General features: G+C 38.0%; 1 long non-coding RNA gene across 2 annotated transcripts; it reads left to right on the forward strand.

The window, feature by feature from the left end:
* Window positions 1-12,405: 12,405 nt before the first annotated feature.
* On the forward strand, window positions 12,406-14,295 carry LOC138825634 (uncharacterized). Of its 2 annotated transcripts, none has more exons than XR_011371447.1 (3): window positions 12,406-12,665; window positions 13,766-13,882; window positions 13,975-14,295. It is a non-coding gene; the product is annotated as an uncharacterized lncRNA (long non-coding RNA). The 2 variants fall into 2 exon arrangements; XR_011371446.1 differs by lacking the exon at window positions 12,406-12,665 and adding an exon at window positions 13,495-13,543.
* Window positions 14,296-17,838: the final 3,543 nt, after the last annotated feature.

Raw genomic sequence — 17,838 nt, forward strand, 5'->3', positions numbered from 1 at the left:
AAATGCATTGATCTGCAAATAGGACACCTTTTTATAATTTGTTTAGCTTGAGAATAAGGTATTTTATAATGCATATGTAAATAGCCAGCATTTGTATGTAAATGAGCATGATCCTGTTCAGCAGAAGCAAAACTAATTTATCAACCTGATTATTGCCATATACAAGGTACCCAGGTAATGAAGAGTGAGCCATAATGTGAGTTACAAACACTTTGGCATTACGTTGTTGTAGTAATGCTTGTAATTGTTTAAATAATTGGTTTAGCTGGGGTTTAGATGAATAAGTAACAGCATTGACTGTATTAGTCACAACTCCTACAGCATAGGCAGAATCAGTAACAATATTAATATCTCCCACAAAATCTTGTAACACTTTAATAATAGCAAAAAGTTCATTTTGTTGAACTGATGTTAAAGTAGTTGTTTGTACCCAATGTTTATTTTTTGTCCAATAAGCACTTTTTGTTTTGGAGCCATCTGTAAAAATGGTAAGAGCAGTGGGAATAGGGGCCTTGGTAATTATATCATTAATGACAAATTGTTGTTTATGCAAGCAATCCCACAATCTACCCTTGGGGAAATGATAGGAAAATTGTCCAGTAAAATTTACTAATGCTATTTGTAGCATTTCAGACATGTTTAACAAATATTCTACTTGGTCTTTTGGCAAAGGAAAAATAATTTTAAATCATACCCTGATAGGGTAAATACCCGTTGCCTGGCCTGTTGAATAATAATTGCCAACTGTTGTTTATAAGGCATACTATTTTTTGTAAATCTATGCTGTGTATAAATCCATTGTAATGGTAGCTCATTTTGTCCTAAAATTCCTGTTGGGTATTTCCATGTATCTAAAATACATAAATTTATGGGTTGATTTAGCGTTACTCAATGTAAAAACATTTCTTTTATTCTCTGTTCTATAAATTGTAATTTTTTTTAGCTTCCTTAGTTAAAGTTTTTTTGCTATGTAAATCAGGATCCCCTTGTAACAAAGAAAACAAATTATGTAACTGATAAGTAGAAATTTTTAAGGCCAGTCGCATCCAATTAATATCTCCTAATAGCTTTTGAAAATTATTTAACATGTGTAATTGATCACGTCATAAAGGTATTTTTTGAGGTGTCACTGTTTGTCTAGAAACAACATATCCTAAATATTTTACCACCGTATACTTTTGTATTTTTTAGGTGCTATCATTAATCCAAAATCTTTAAATATAAAGGGAAAGCATCTTTTATAGGAATTTTTTTATTGTTTATTTTTGATCTATACTCCCTTGCCCAGTGCTCCCCTTTTTAACATTTAGGGTAAATTTTTGGTCTTCTCTTGTTAACTCCAGTAGCTTTTTTACAACTTTTTTTTATTTGACCACATCCAAAACACTTTAGATTAGAGGGTTTTGTTTGCAAAGCATGCCAGGTAGTGGCCATAGTTTCAGCAAAAACCTGCATACGCCTGGATTCAGATATAATATCTCTGCAGGCCCTCAAATATGTATTCACATCCCCAGATTCTTTAATAGGCAATAGGGCCCGTCTACAGTCCTCATTAGCATTCTCATAAGCCAACATGCGCAGCAGTTGTTGACTTGCAGCCTCTCCCACAACAGTACGTTCCAAGGTCAATTTCAATCGCGATAAAAATTTAACATAGGGTTCATTAGGTTTTTGAATTACTTTAGTCCAAAAGCCATAATGCTCTCCTACCGGTCAAATCCTTTCCCATGACTCAATACCTATGTCTCTTAACTGCTCATGGATCTCTTCAGGAGAGTTCACTTGCATATGAGCATCTGCATATAGTTCTGTTCCATAAAACATGGGAAAGGTTATGACTTGTAGGCGGGGGTTACTGCTCTGTGCATTTTGTCTAGCCCTTTCTGTACATAACTCAGTAAACCACATTTGCCATCGTAGGTATTCAGGTTCCTTAAGCAAGGCTCTACAAAGCATCTTCCAATCCTCAGGAGCAAAATTATTGTAATGTTGAGCAAACCCATTAAGCAATTCCTTAACATAATGAGACTGCTGACCATACAACGTCACTGCCTTCTTGAGTTTACCAATATCATCAACAGCAACACCTTTATATCTGGCTCGTTGAGCTATACCATTCATAGGGCGTGGTCGAATTACAGGATAAGAAAAAATAAACATTTCATCATCAAACTCACTGTCTGAGCCCTCTGTTTTGTGAGGGAGTGACGCTGTAAAGATTGCATCGGCCAGCGGAGGAGCCAAAGGCTGCTTTACTTTCACTTTCTCAGGTTCTCCTTTCACTCTGCTAATTTCCAACTCCATATGTTGTAATTTTGATAAAATCAATTCCATTTGCTCAGACATTTTATTACACTTTCAGTTTGTTCCTTTTAAGCCTTTTTTACCTCTTGTTTTTTCTCTGTTAATTGCAATGCATCCTTATCTATTGCGTCCTTAACCTCAGAGTCCAATTGTAAATCTACAATAGAAGGAGTGGCCTCTTTCTTTAAGTCCGCTATTAATCTTTCCTCATTCAAGACTTTAAAAAGGGTATGTAAAATAGCCCAAATGGACCAAAATCTAATAGGAATCTTTTCCCCTTCTCAAACAGCTCTTTCTACATTATTTTTTACTCGTTTCCAATTATCAACATATAATGTTCCTTCATAGGGGAACCAAGGATTCCATTTCCTAACTACATTAATACACATTTCTATGTCAGAAGAAGAAATATTTACACCATAAGCAGCAAGTAAATGTTTAAGCATATGTAAGTACGGAGTAGACCTACCTTGTCCCATCACCCTGTAATTAAAAGTACTTACCTGAATATCCCTTCCTGAATTCAACAATGCAGGGTCCCTGTTCAGGCGCCAATCGTCAACGTCTAGTGCGTCGGGGTCCCTGGGTAAGGGTCACGAAATCACCAGGACACGGGATGCAGCGTGCAAACAGCAATTGCCACTGCATGCTGTGTTTTATTGTTAGTGGGTATTTAAAGACAAGCAAGCATAATCTTTGCCAAGATGTGGTTAGAAAACATTCACACAAAAAATTTCCACAGATACATTTTTACTTAACCTATGAGACAATGTCTAGGTATATTATTATCTAAACTATTTTAGAGCAAGCTCAAACCACTTCTTCAATCTCAGGAAAATGCTTGTCCAGCTGTTCATCTATGCTTAAGCAAGCAGAAGAGCCACTTCCTCAGCTCTCAGGAATCTGTGACATGTGTGTGAGGGTGTGTTCAAAGTACAGCATCAGACAATATGTTGGATACCTTGAGAAAAAACTGCATTAAAACATTCTGGGACTATCATACAAGCAGAAGCCCGTTACGCTGACTCTAATCAGCCACAACATCATCAATTTAGGGAGTATTTTCCAAGAGCATACTAAGAAAAAAGGGCTCATCACAATGAGTGTTCAGGTTGAAGTAATGACAATCACATAGCTTTTCTTATAAGTCTTCATTTATTTTGGAGCATTAAAGTGGGAAAAGCCAAGTAAATATTTTGCATGTATCTAAAGTAAGTGGGATGTATTATATTGGTCTTTCTTTAACGTGGAAGTTATAGGTTATGTCTTTTTATACTGTAAGTTGGGACAATTATCTGCTTTCTGTTATTTTATTTTCTTCCCCTTCTTTTGCCTTTCCACTTAAAGAGACATATTTGAGCTTGCAATTCTAAATCCTTCAAAATTATCTGAATTTCTTCATACTTCTGGCAGCCTCCTATATCTTTCTCAAGGGAATATCTTCTCACTACCATTTTTATCCCATATGATATTGGATATCTTCCTGCCTAATTCAGTGCAAGATTAGACTCATCCAGATATCTCAACACTTGTACCACCATACAATCCTATCTTACTTAGAAATCATGATTTTAGTATGTCTGGTGGCATCTGTCATTTTGGAATGACCCTAATTGATACTTACATGCAAGCATGTTTTAAACCAATATGCCTCTCAGTAGATGAATGAATCGGCAAAATGTGATATATATATATATATATATATATATATATATATATATATATATATATATATATATATATATATATATATGGTGGAATTCTATGCTTCCAATTCATAAGAAAATGGAAAGACTTGGAAAAATCCTAAGTAAAATAAGCAAGACACAAAGAAACAGATTTCATGGTTTCCCTCATGCAATAAGTAAGAAATGTCTAACATAGTCCTAGCAGATGAGCAGAATGGCTCAATAGCTATGTATATATGATCATATAAGATCATGCTGAGCAAAATGAACTCCTAGATATGGAAACAGAGGTTTTTCTTTGTGGTTGTTGTTTTTAATGTACAATGTGATTTCTTTTTTTCATTTGTGTTTTTCCCCTATGTTTTATTCCCTGCTGTATTTGATTTCAGGACCCTGTGTATTGTATATACATTTATCTTAATTTGTCAAGGGAAGAGGAACAACAAAATGATGAGACAAAGGGCAAACCAGTGCAATAGCAATACTCACAAAACAATATGTTGGAAATTTACATTACAACTTGTGAGGGGTATTGGAGTGAAGGAAAAGTGTGAGAAAAATGAGGGGGGAGGTAAAAAAGTTCGACATGTTATGTATTTACTACCTTACAGTTACTGCAACTCCTTCAATACATCACCTTGACAATAAAATTAAATAAAAAAATAAGCACATAAAATATAATTTCACTGTATTGGTATAGTAAAATGATTCTATGTGTATTAACTTTTTTAAAAATGAACACTATTTGGCATCTATTTGAATTCATTACCCCTTCTTTTCAGAGGGTCATCAACTTGAATGTTATCCAATATTTTCACAATATACTTGCCATTATATTGAAAAAAACATAATTTTAGTATTGTCCCATAGTAAAACAGAAAAGTTTAATTCTATGGAAACTGCTAACTTTTAAAACTGAATAATTAAGAGGACAGAATACATATTTTCTTCAAAATTCCTATGACTACTAACTACTCATTTTCAAATTCTGAACGTTCTGTACCAGAGACATTCAAAACAGTACCTGTTTGCATGTTACTTAATTCTGCAATAGATGCAAATTCCAATGGGGTGGTACATATTGAGAAGTCAACAGAAAAAATAGCCACATTCTGGTAGAGGATAAAACTATAAAATATCTGTAATAATTAATTCCTCAAGAGTAAACATTTGTTCATCAGAGTAAGCTATTATTTCTATGACCAACAATCCCACACTTTTATGTCATAAAGTTATCCTAACCCAACAGTTTCCAACTTGTAATGTGCACGTTAATATTCCCTAAACTTACAATATGACTAGCTTATCATTATTGTGAAAAAATACTACACTTCTGCTAATGTGATGCCCTTCCTCTTGTGGAAAGAACACTACACTAAACTTTGCTGCAACATTTCCTCCCCAGTAGTATTCTTGAAATCAGAACACTTGCAAATATTTATATTTATTTTTAATCTATTATAGATATTCCAGAGACTAAGATCGGAAGATTATGGTTCAAAGCCCACCCAGGCAGGAAGTTTCCTTAGATTCTTTTCTCCAATAAACTGCTCAAGAAAAGCCAGACACAAGTGACACTGAGGTTGAAGTGGTAGGGCATGAGCCTTGAGCAAAAACAGGCTCAGAGAGAATGGCCAGGCCAAGAGTTCAAGCCCTAGGACAAAACAAAAAACAAAAACAAAATAAAAACAAACCCCAACCCTAGCATTTTTCTCATTGTATACAGAGGCACATAATTAAGGAAATTGCTTCCTGTGTTACAAATAGATAGAAGAACCAAGATGTCACACACTTGCTCTCTTCACACCATGTTACACCAAAGCCTCAAAAAGTTGCTTTTTCTAAATTTATAAATTGGTATCATCCATTTGTCGGCAACTCTATCCAGATTATTCACGTTATCATTTTATACATGAACTGCTGGAATTATGTATTAACTAAGTTCTAATTATACCTTGCTTGAAAGAATATTTTAGGCAAATAGAATGCCAGAATCATTTGTGAATTTGTCAATTAAACCCTCTACTTAAAAAGAATTTTGTAGCATTCTATAGAATATGAAATTACAAACAAAACCAAAAAATTTATTTTAAATCTAAATTCTAATTTAGCAAGATCTACAAAGTCTTACATTAGATGAACTTTGCTATTTCTCCAGGTTTAAACTTTTCTAAGCCTTCAAGATTTCTTTGGAATCCAACAGAATGATACTTACTTTTTCAAATTTTTGGTTGGGAAATCATGAGCCATTTCACATCTAGGAATATTCTGTAAAGAAGAGAGTATTAAAAACACAACTGAAGATTATATATGACTTACATTTCAATAGGAAACGACTTCTCAAAACATAATGACAAAATTATCCCAAACTTCTAACTGTGAATCCCTTTCTTGTTATTTGGTATGTTTCCTTGAGACAAAATTATACTACCTGGTCCAGGGAAGGTATCACTATGTAATTACACTCTCTAATCTCCTGTCTTAGTCTGAGTGCTAGAATTCCAGGCTTGTATCACATTGCCCTGCCATAGTTTGTTTGTTTATTTAATCTAGATACAGACTAGCAATTCTGAACTTCTCCAATGATATTATTCACTAGACTGACTGCTCAGACTGTTTATGTACTATTTTCAAAGATGTTCTAATATTTGACACAGTATATGAACATTTTCAGATGCACCTGCAGGGGTCTCTGATTCATTCCTCATTGGATCTGATCCCTTTAATAATGATTACTTGACTTTCTTACTATCTCTGGTCCCTATCTATGTAATATACTCAAACATTTTTGAAGAAAGTTCACTTGAGGACTTTCTCATAGTAAAAATTATCATTTGATCTAGTCTTACTCAGGACATATTTTCTATTGTTTTCTAACTTTTCTGCACATTCTGAGAGTTGTTTCATTTGTGTATGTGTGTTTGCAAATAGAAGTGTCTCTGTATGTATGTGTATGTTTGTATGCAAAATCCTCAAGCTCTTATTCAACAATCTTGCTCATGACTAGTATTCCATCACTTGAGGCAACCTTCCAATCCAGGTTTTTGGCTGGTTAATTATAGATAGTGTCTCAGAGACTGTTCTTCCCAGGCTGGATGCACACTCAACTTTCCAGACTCCTTTATATTCTTAGGTTTTATTTTTCCAGGAGTATCAACTTTTTTTTTTGGATCCGGTCATGGGGCCTGAAATCTGGGCCTGGGTGCTGTCCCTCAGCTCTTCAGCTCAAGGCTAGCACTCTACCACTTGAGCCACAGCACCACTGCCAGCTTTTTTCTTTTTGCTTATGTGGTGCTGAGGAATCGAACCCAGGGCCTCAGGCATGCAAGGCAAGTGCTCTACCACTGAGCCTCCTTCCCATCCCAGGAGTATCAATTTTTAAACTAGAAATATTTTTTGAGTGTGAAGTCTAAGTTCTAGCCCATATTTTTAACTCAAGGATTCATATAAAGATAGATGAAGATACACATTACAGATCCTGAGTGTACACTGTTAGAAATGTGATCTTAAACCATGTGCCAGTGGCTCACACTTATAATGCTAGCTACTCAGGAGGCTGAGATCTGAGGGTTGCAGTTCAAATCCAGCACGAGTAGGAAACAATAGCAAGAAAGAAACAAGTTGGGGCTGGGAAGGTAGCTCAGTGGTAGAGAGCTTGCCTTGCATGCATGAGGCCCTGGGTTCAATTCCTCAGCACCACATAAGCAAAAAGAAAAAAGCTGGAAGTGGCACTGGGCTCAAGTGGTAGAGCGCTAGCCTTGAGCTGAAGAGCTGAGGGACAGCACCCAGGCCCAGAGTTCAAGCCCCACGACCGGACCCCCCCACCAAAAAAAGAAACAATAAATTGTGTCCCTATGTTGGGGTTCATTTCACTTAACACCATCTTATATGGCCATATGTACATGGATAATGTTTTTATAAGTCATTTAAATTCCATATTTTGTCTTTACTAAGTTGTCTCTGAAACACGTGTTATCTCATGTCCAATGATGTCTTTGTGCTATTTCAATGTTTTCCCTTATTTGCAATAACTAGTATATGTCTGAGTCAAGCAGTAAAGGTCAGATAAGATGATGTTAGGGGAATGAACCCCAAGATAAATATTCAAATGTTTTTTTGGTTTTTTTTTCCTTTCATGCAATTGTTTCTAACATATTATAAGTTTATTTCTTTGTTGCTTTGTATGTCCCTTCCCCACCGTATAACCCATGCTTTCACTGTATTTTATGTTGGTATTTGTGGAAGGGAAGGGAAAAAACAAATTGTTTAACTAGGGATACAGGTGGACCCATTGCAATAATGAGATGTACAAGTAGTTATGCCGAAAAACGAACTTTACAACTTTGGTGTGGTGTGGGGGGTAGATCGGGTGGAGGGAAGGGGAGTATGGGAAGGGATTGGAGGGGAAACAAAGAGGAGGCAACAATGCTTGATAAGAAATGTACTCCTGTGATGGGAAGGTGGCTCAGTGGTAGAGCACTTGCCTTGCATGCATGACGGCCTAGGTTTGATTCCTCAGCACCACATAAGCAGAAAATAAAAAAGCCGGAAGTGGTGCTACGGCTCAGGTGGTAGAGCGCTAGCCTTGAGCTGAAGAGCTGAGGGACAGCGCCCAGGCCCAGAGTTCAGGCCCCATGACCAGATCAAAAAAAAAAAAAAAAAAAGAAATGTACCAGTTTTCTTGCCCATGTAATTGTAACTCCTCTGTATGGTATTCTCACAATTAAAAAAAAAAAAGAAAGACTGTAAAGCTCAGAAGACATTTTGCTTTTACCGGCATGGTTCAACTAAAACCAGAAAACAGTTCTTTACATTTATATAAACTATTATATCTAGTGAGGATTTAAAAAGTTTTAGCATATATATTTTAAATTTTATGTCAAAATATTTGTTTATTTTTAATTTTTGTCAGTTGTGGGGTTTGAAATCTGGGCCTGGACGCTGTCCTTCAGCTCTTCACCTCAAGACTAGTGCTCTACCATTTGAACCACTGCCAGTTTTCTGGTGGCTCATTGGAGATAAGAGTCTCACGGACTTTCCTGCGTAGGCTGGCTTTGAACCATGATTCTCAGTTCTCAGACTCCTTACTAGCTAGGATTACAAATATGAACCACTGGCACCTACCTACATAATTATATTTTGCACATTTATGAGGTATGGTGTGGTAATCCCATTCATTTATATCTTGTGTAATTATCAACTATATCATATCCATTAGTTTCTGTGTGTAACATTTCTTTTTAGTGAGACTGCTCAACCCTTATCTTTTCGCTGTGATGAAATATATATTCTTAACTATAATCACTTTGCTTCTTGTGGTATACAATTAATATATTTACTTTTAGTCATGGAAGTCCGCTAATTAAGGTTATATAAAACATGAATTGTAAAGTGAAAAAAATGGTTCCATTACTTGTTTTATCAAAACAATTATGCCTTTTTTCAATTATATTTATGTGGGAATGTGTAATATTCATTGATTTAACAGTTAAAATTGATAACAGTTGATTCAAACTTGTATTTGAAAATTGCACACAACACAAATATACTTCCACTTTCTTCTACCACATAATTAAAATAATAGTATAGCAAAGCTTGTTGTTAGAGGCTCATGTGTAGAATCCTAGAAACTCAGGAGGCAAAGAACTGAAGATTTTGTTTCAATGTCAGTCTAAACAGACAAAAATGTGAAAACTAGACTCAGACATATACTAGATATTGCAAATAAGGGAAACCATGGGACCTATGCTTCTTTGGGCCTGGCTTACTTCACTTAATATAATTTTTCCAAGTCTTTCTATTTCCTAAAAAATGGGGCAATGTCATTCTTTCTGATGGAGGCATAGAATTCCATTGTGTATATATACCAATTTTCTTGATGCATTCATCTACTGAGGGGCATCTGGGTTGGTTCCATATCTTAGCTATGGTGAATAATGCTGCAATAAACATAGTCGTGCTGGTAGCTTTAGTGTGGTCTTGTTTGTGATCATTTCGGTAAATGCCCAAAAGTGGGATTGCTGGGAAACAGGGGAGCTCTATGTGGAGTCTTTTGAGGAACCTCCATACTGTTTTCCAAAGTGGTTGAACAAGTTTACACTCCCACCAACAATGCAGTATAGTTCTCTTCTGTCCACATACCCTCCAACATTTGTTGTCATTAGAGTTCTTGATTATAAACGCACTCATTATCTTGCCCATGTAATTTTAACCCCTCTGTACAATATTTTCAAAATAAAAAAATAAAAAATACAAAAAAATGTGAAAACTTATCTCCAATTATCCAGCAAGAAGGAGAAGGTAAAGATGTGGCTCAAGGAATAGTGTCATCACCCATGAGCAAAAAATACAATGGAGACCATTAAACATAGAGTTCAAGCCCTAAAATTTGCATATACACAGAAGACAACAATAAAAAGTACTGTGAACATCAATAATGAAGACAAAATAGTAGAAAAGATAATGAGAAATGTTGTGTTAACATCTGGAGGACAGAAAGCATTTGACAGAATTTTGATTCATGAGAAGGAAAAATCAAAGTCTCATTTGTACAATCTCATTGTATCTATTTGTGTTGAAACCTGGCTATTGGGTAACATGTGAAAGTGTAGATTGCATTACCTGACATAGCAGACATTGCCTGTGACTATACACCATCCCACTCTGCAAAAATCTAAACTTGTGCTTGTTAATTTAAATAAAACCTCATGTTAGAGACTGTTTGGTTCACATGGACAAGGGTCCTTATTTTGAGGCTTCAGACCAGTGCTTTTGTTTATAACCACTCTTGCTTTACGCCCTTCTTAGCTGGCACCAAGCCAAGACTTTGAGCTATAGACCCCACTGCCTTAATCCCTCCCTTTCTCCAGCTAAAACTCATTTCACATGCTATCTATGTCTTAGCATTAGTTGTTTTCTTTCTAATCCCCACCAGAAAACTCTTATATACATGTAAATCTACTATAAATAACATAGTTAGAAAAGGTAGTAAGTGTTTAGCATTGGCTGAGGCTCTCATCTGTAGATTTGCTCCTTAATAAATCTGTGCTACACTATCTCTTCTCCATGGCTTTTGAGTCTGACAACTGATTGGTTTGGTTTGATGTAATCCCATTTATCCAGACTTACTTTGATTTGTTGTGCTTCGTGATCTTTGGAAGTTTTGACCTATGCCAAGGGGCCCTCGTGTTTCCCCTAACCCTTCCTATAACATTTTCAAGGAATCTGGACTTACATTGAGGTCTTCGATCCATTTGGAATTGATTCTGGTGCAGGGGGATATATAAGGATATAACTACAGTTTTCTGTGTACAGCCAGTTCTACCAGCACAATTTTTTGAAGAGGCTGTTGAGGAGCTTGAGGCCTGAGTGACTCCATCTTGAGCTAGATGTCATCTTCTGAAGTATGAGTTATGCAGCTGACCATGAGCCCGGCCTGGGAATGAACAGAAGAAGCAATTCCTTGGCAACTAGGAACATAAACTATCCTTGGGGAAACCGCAGGCAGGCAGGTGCTGGAGGGCATGGTGACCCCCACAGTTAGGCCACAGGTGGTGTTTGTTTAAAAAAGGAACCCTGCAGTTTAGCAAGTGTGTCCTTGAGACTCCCTGTGGTGCAAGCCAACCAGTTTAAAGTACTTCAACCCTCTGATCTAACCAACAACCTGTTTCTGCTTTGTAGTGCGCCAATCATACTATAGAATTGTATTAAGAGTTTCCCCGTGATGTGTTATAATTTGTTGTAAGATGCTATGATGTATACAAAGTCCCTGCCTTCCCTAAAAATTGTATAAAAAGTACTATAACCCTGGTCTCGGGGCCTCTCAGCGTCATGGGCTGTGGTGGGACCAAGTTCTAGCTTGCAATAAAGACTCCTTTGCTTTTACATTGTTGATGGTCTCTGGTGGTCTTTTGGGTAAGGATTTCCAAATTCAGTTTTACATTTGGTGCATTGGCCGGGAATCCCCCCAAAGCCCACCCAGACGCATTAACCAAGGAGTCATGAGAAGCCCGGCAAGTAAGTAGAGGCATTGCCATTCTGAAATCATCTGGTATTTGAGTTCCCTGCAGGTTCTGTATTGGGGTTGGCAAGAGGTCTTGGCGGACGTGCTATAAGACAGCCAACGGGGCCGGTGGGAGTTGTCCCTCAGATCTCCTGGGGGGTAAACTATCCACTAGTGCAGAAGCTTGAGTCTGGCACTTTCTGACTGATAGTTTACAGGGTAGGCTATCCACTAGTGTGGACATTTGGGCCCATTTGTAGTCCAGCACTTTCTGACTGACAGTCTACAATGCACATGCTGTGAACATGTCTTGTCTCAGGGTTCAGTGTTTTGTCTGTGTGTCTTTTGGAATTCTTGGAATGTTTCTCCTCCCAGATTCATCCTGATGCAAGGGCTCAGAGGAGACTGGCTAACACCCCCTTAATATCTGTTTCTCTCTAGCTCCTTCTTTTTTTATGAAACTGCCACTGACCACCTGCAAGTGGCACCAGCAAGATCTTAGCCTCGGGCCTTAGCCCAGGGGGTCTGAGTACGGGGGAGAACCTGTCAGTCTGAGGGGACAGCCACTAGGAACTTCTTTCCCTTGCCCCAAGATGACTGGGAATTCTCCTCTGCCTTGGAAGGCTCCTGGGTCAATGTTTGCAGGAATCTAAAAGAAAAATCCTCCCGAGGTGAGTAGAGGGGGTCCGAGTCCCCTGGTAAGTGAGTGGTGTTGAGATGTTGCCCCATTCACTGAGACCTGATTTCGTCTTTGTGGCCACTTGTCTGTCTTGTTTACTTTGGTGTGTTTTCTGTTCTGTTTTCTGAGGTAGGGAAGTTCTGGGTGAGAGTGGCAGGCTCACTCAGCAAACTCTGGATTCAGCTTGAGAACAGCACAGATTTCTGGGGGCCCATTAGTCCCCAACTCAGCCTTTGGTTGTTGTTTTGTCTAGTTCCGTTTTAGAATTGGTACCAGTTTTAAATGTGAATCCTTGGTTTTTGTGTTTATCAGTGTTTTTGATATTTATTTGAACATCTCTGGGGGAATAAAAGTCTCAGCCTCCGGCTGGGCTTGGTCACAGACCTGCTAAGTCTCCCTCCCCCCTTCTTTTGTTACAGCAGCCAAGAGGAGGGGCATGGACAAGCCTCAGGTGCACCTTCTCCTGATGGAGGCTGCTGGAGAGCTTAGGGTGTAGATAGCAATGAGCCTGGTCTGCACTTTCAGCTGCTCCAGACAGCTTAACAATTTGTAAAGTGCTTTTGTCAAAATTGGGTAAAAATCAGGCCCGTTCAGTTTCAGGTGACCCCCTCACCCAGCCCTCCTCCAACAGAAGGGATTCAAAAGACTGATTAGTGAAATACCTTGCTAAACAAGCAAGCCCTGGATAAATGAAGCTCAACAAAGGTACTTCGTTTAAAAGAAATATTGTCTTAAAATTTTTTTAAAAACTTTAGAAAATCTACGTACAACTGATTTTGATTTTTTGTGTGCTTTAAGATCTGTGTGAGTGTTTTGTATGTGTTTAAGAACATGTTCAAGATCAGAGTTGTCAGCATGCTGTAACAATGGGTGAGTTTAAGTTTAAAATTCAAAAGGTTATGAGGTTTGGACATTACCAAAAATTTTAAGGAATCTTCACATTGTTTTTAACGGCTTTTTAAGCATTCTTTAACTTAAAAATTAGAAAATCTGGTGTTGGGTTCTAATTTTATTCCCTTGTGGTCAGAGAGAATGCAAGGTTTCTGAATTTGGACAAGTTTGCTTTGTGGCCTAAAATGTGGTCTATTTTAGAAAATGTTCCATGTGCTGTTGAGAAAAACGTGTATTCTTGTGGAGAGCTGCGGGAGCCACGACCAAAGACGGCCAGGCAGTAAGGCGTGGCCACAAAAGCAACATTGTAGCTCCTTGGTAAGATGGCGCTGGCTCCCGCCTTCTGTCTTCCCGGTGACAAGTGCTCTCTGTAAAAACAACTCCTTATATGGCTATGACTTGGTTCCTAGTTTGCTTCCGTGTTTGCGACCCTATCGGTATATGCCACGTGGTGCTTCAGGATTTGCCATCCAGGAGACTTATAACCAGAGCGCGGGGGTACAGAGAAGCAGGAAGAAGCGGGCAGAAGAAGCAGGAGAGAAGATGTTGTAAAAGGTCCTGAATAAACCGCATTGAGAAGAATCCCGGGTCGCGTCTTCCTTGCTGGTCGAGGTGGTCGCGACATATTCTTATGCTGCTGGGTGAAATTTTTGGCTGATGTCTGTTAAATCTAGTTGATCTTTGCAGTTGTTTAGATCTGCGGTTTCTTTGTTGAGTTTTTGCTGAGTTGATCTATCTAGTTGGGAAAGTGGTGTGTTAAAATCCCCAACAATTAATGTCTTTGGATCTATGTAGGATTTGAAGGAAAGTAGTGTTTCTTGGATAAATTTGGGTGCTCCGTTGTTTGGTGAATAGATATTTAGAATTGTAATATCCTCCTGAAGGAGAGATCCCTCAATTAGTATGTAGTGACATTCTTTGTCTCTTCTCACGAATTTTAATTTGAAGTCTATTTTATCTGATATTAGGATTGCAATTCCTGCCTGTTTATGGGGGCCATATCACCTTGCACCAGAATCAACTCCAAATGGATCAAAGACCTCGAGTCAAAGCAGACACTCTGAAAACATTACAGGATGCAATAGGAGAAACGCTAGGTCTCCTTGGCACAGGCTGAAAAATTTTTAATAGAGAACCAGAAACACAACAAATCAAAGAAAGGTTGGACAAATGAGATTGCATGAAGTTAGAGAGCTTCTGCATGGCAAAGGACATAGCTAGCAAGATCAATAGAAAGCCTATGGATTGGGAGATCTTCACTAGCCATACAATGGACAAGGGTCTCATATCTAATATATACTTAGAACTCAAAAAATTAAATCCCCCGACAACAAATCCTCAAAGAAACAACTACCCAATAACTAAGTGGGCTAAAGATTAAAGAGAAACTTCTCTGAAGAGGAAAGAAGGATGGCCAATCAACACATGAAGAAATGCTCAACCTCTCTAGCCATAAAAGAAATGCAAATCAAAACAACATTGAGATACCACCTCACTCCAGTTAGAATGGCTGAAATCAAGAACTCTAAAAACAACAGATGCTGGAGGGGATGTGGACAGAAGGGAACCTTACTGCATTGTTGGTGGTCATGTAAAGTTGTTCAACCACTTTGGAAAGTAGTATGGAGGTTCGTCAAAAGACTCCACATAGAGCTCCCATATGACCCAGCAATCACACTTTTGGGCATTTACCCAAAAGTATACAAACAAAACCACCAGCACGACTATGTTTATTGGAGCACTATTAACTATAGCTAAGTTATGGAACCAACCCAGATGCCCCTCAGTAGATGAATGGGTCAAGAAAATGTGGTATATATACACAATGGAATTCTATGACTCCATCAGAAAGAATGACATTGCCCCATTTGTTAGGAAGTTGAAAGACTTGGAAAAAATTATATTAAGTGAAGTAAGCGAAGCCCAAAGAAACATAGGTCCCATGGTTTCCCTTATTTGCAATATCTAGTATATGTCTGAGTCAAGCAGAAAAGGTCAGATCAGGTGATGTTAGGAAAATGAACTCTAAGATATGTATTCAAATGTGTTTTTTTCTTTCATGCATTTGTTTCTAATGCATTTATAAGATTATTTCTTTGTTGCTTTGTATGTCCCCCCCCCCACAGTATAACCCCTGCTTTCACTGTATTTGATGTTGGTATAATTTGTGGAGGGGAAGGGGAAAAACAAGTCGTTTAAATAAGGATACAGGTGGACCCGTTGCAACAATGAAAAGTACAAGTTTTCATGTGGAAAACCAACTTTACAACTTTGTTGCGGGGGGGTAGGGGCGGGAAGGATTGGGTGGGGGGGTGGGGGGAGGCTGGGAAGGGATGGAAAGGGGAAACAAAGGAGGAGGCTACAATGCTTGATAAGAAATGTACTCATTATCTTGCCCATCTAATTGTAACCCCTCTGTACAGTATTTTCACAATAAAAATAAATAAAAATTAAAAAAATTAGAAATCTGGTATTTTAAAATCTAATATTTTAAAATGCATACGGCTGTTTATACTGTAATCAAGATATCTGGCTTAACACAAATACATTGGCTGTTTGGAATTTAGTTCCTTGGCTAAAATTTGGGGATAAATATTAGAAATTTAAGTGTAAAGGTTAGTTTAACACTGTCAAAGATGTTACCTGTTCTGTCTGTCTAAAACTGTGTATTTCATTCGAGAACCAAGAGATAAGAAAAGGGAAAACTTAGAAACCAACAGAAGACCTGTCTTTAGGGGTGAGGAGTGAACAGGCAGAAGCGCAGTTCAGCTGGTCATGTATGGTGGGACAGGCCCTGAGGAAGTCCACAGATAATGGGACAGGCCCTGGGAGGAGTCCATGCATGGTGAAAGGGGGCAAACTTGCACAAAGGCAGTTCACCTAACACTAAAGAGTTGGCTTAGGTACGTGCCCATTCCATAGGAGGGGCCAAGTGGCCCATCTTTGTTCTGTCCCTTTTCCCTACAGATTGACACTGGAAACATGAGTGTTAAAATGAGTGATGTGATGATCTGATTAGTATTGCTAAAACTGCCCCTTGGACTTAAAAAGAGGGTTAAAAAGTTTATTTGTATAATGTGATTTGCTTTCAATGATGTTCTACAAGTAGTATATGTTTCTAAAAGTCATAAGGGTGTTATGTCTAGCTTCTTGGTACAGTGATGGTGATTGTAATTCTTGCATTAAGGAAAAATTGACATTTAAGTTTAAAAGTTTTAGTGTGTATCTGTTTTAAAACAAGCAGCCAAGAGACAATGAATGACACTTTGCCTCAAGATTTTAAGAGATTTTTTAAAATGCAACTAAAAACTAATGTATAGAATATTAAAAAGGAGATTAATAGGAGGCTTAAAAATTAGGAATGGATTTTTGGATATAAAGTTTAAGAGTAAAATTGTTCTTAATATTTGCCTCAAAGTGCACAAAGGAAAAATTAGGATTACCAAAATAATTGCTATTCTAGTTTGCTCTTATAGGTTTTTTTTAAACAGTTTCCAGCAAGCCCAGAGCAAAGTACAAAGGATTCTTACAAGTTTGTTAGATGTAATTTTGGCTTTTATAAGTTCCAGGTAAGAGCATGCTTAAAAGCTACTTCTATGTTGACCACCTTGTTGCTTTTAATTGGAATAAAGTGGCCTTCTATAAGACTCATTGATCTGCAAACTGGTTCGAAGCCAGCCCAGGGAAGAAAAAGGTCCCTGTGAGACTGTCACCTCTAATCATCCAGCAGAGTGCTGAACGAGCAAGCAGAGTTGCTTTGGGACTCAAAGTGGCAGAGTGCTAACCTTGAGCTGTAGAGCTGAGGGACAGCACTCAGGCCCTGAGTTCAAGTTCAGCGACCAACTAAGGGAAATGCCAATGAGGCATTTTTTCCAGTGTGGAGAAGACACTCCTGGAACGAAAGCAATGGTGGAGCATCCAGAGGTAGTAAGCCACTGCTTGGATGGCAGATATGTCGGATCCTAGAGTCATTTGTGCATGGCCCTTCAAGAATTGATCAGAGCCAGGAGGTCATGCGAAGACAGTTTTCAAACATGCCTAATGTCCATGACTATTTACCTCGTAAGGGACAGGAACTTGCCATCCTGTGACAGTAGTAAAAAGCTAAAGTTATAGAATGTGGGGGATAGTTTAAATCCCAACCCTTGTATGTGCCAAAAATTCTAATTGGCAATAATTTTTGACCTGACACCAGCTACATGAAATTCATCTCCTCAGGAAAAAGTTTGTAAACCTGTAAGTGTGTTTCTATTGATATCTCTCTGAAGGTCTGC

Source organism: Dipodomys merriami, unplaced genomic scaffold (genome assembly GCF_024711535.1).
Source record: "Dipodomys merriami isolate MVZ:Mamm:240054 unplaced genomic scaffold, mDipMer1.0.p SCAF_139, whole genome shotgun sequence".
Lineage (NCBI taxonomy): Eukaryota > Metazoa > Chordata > Mammalia > Rodentia > Heteromyidae > Dipodomys > Dipodomys merriami.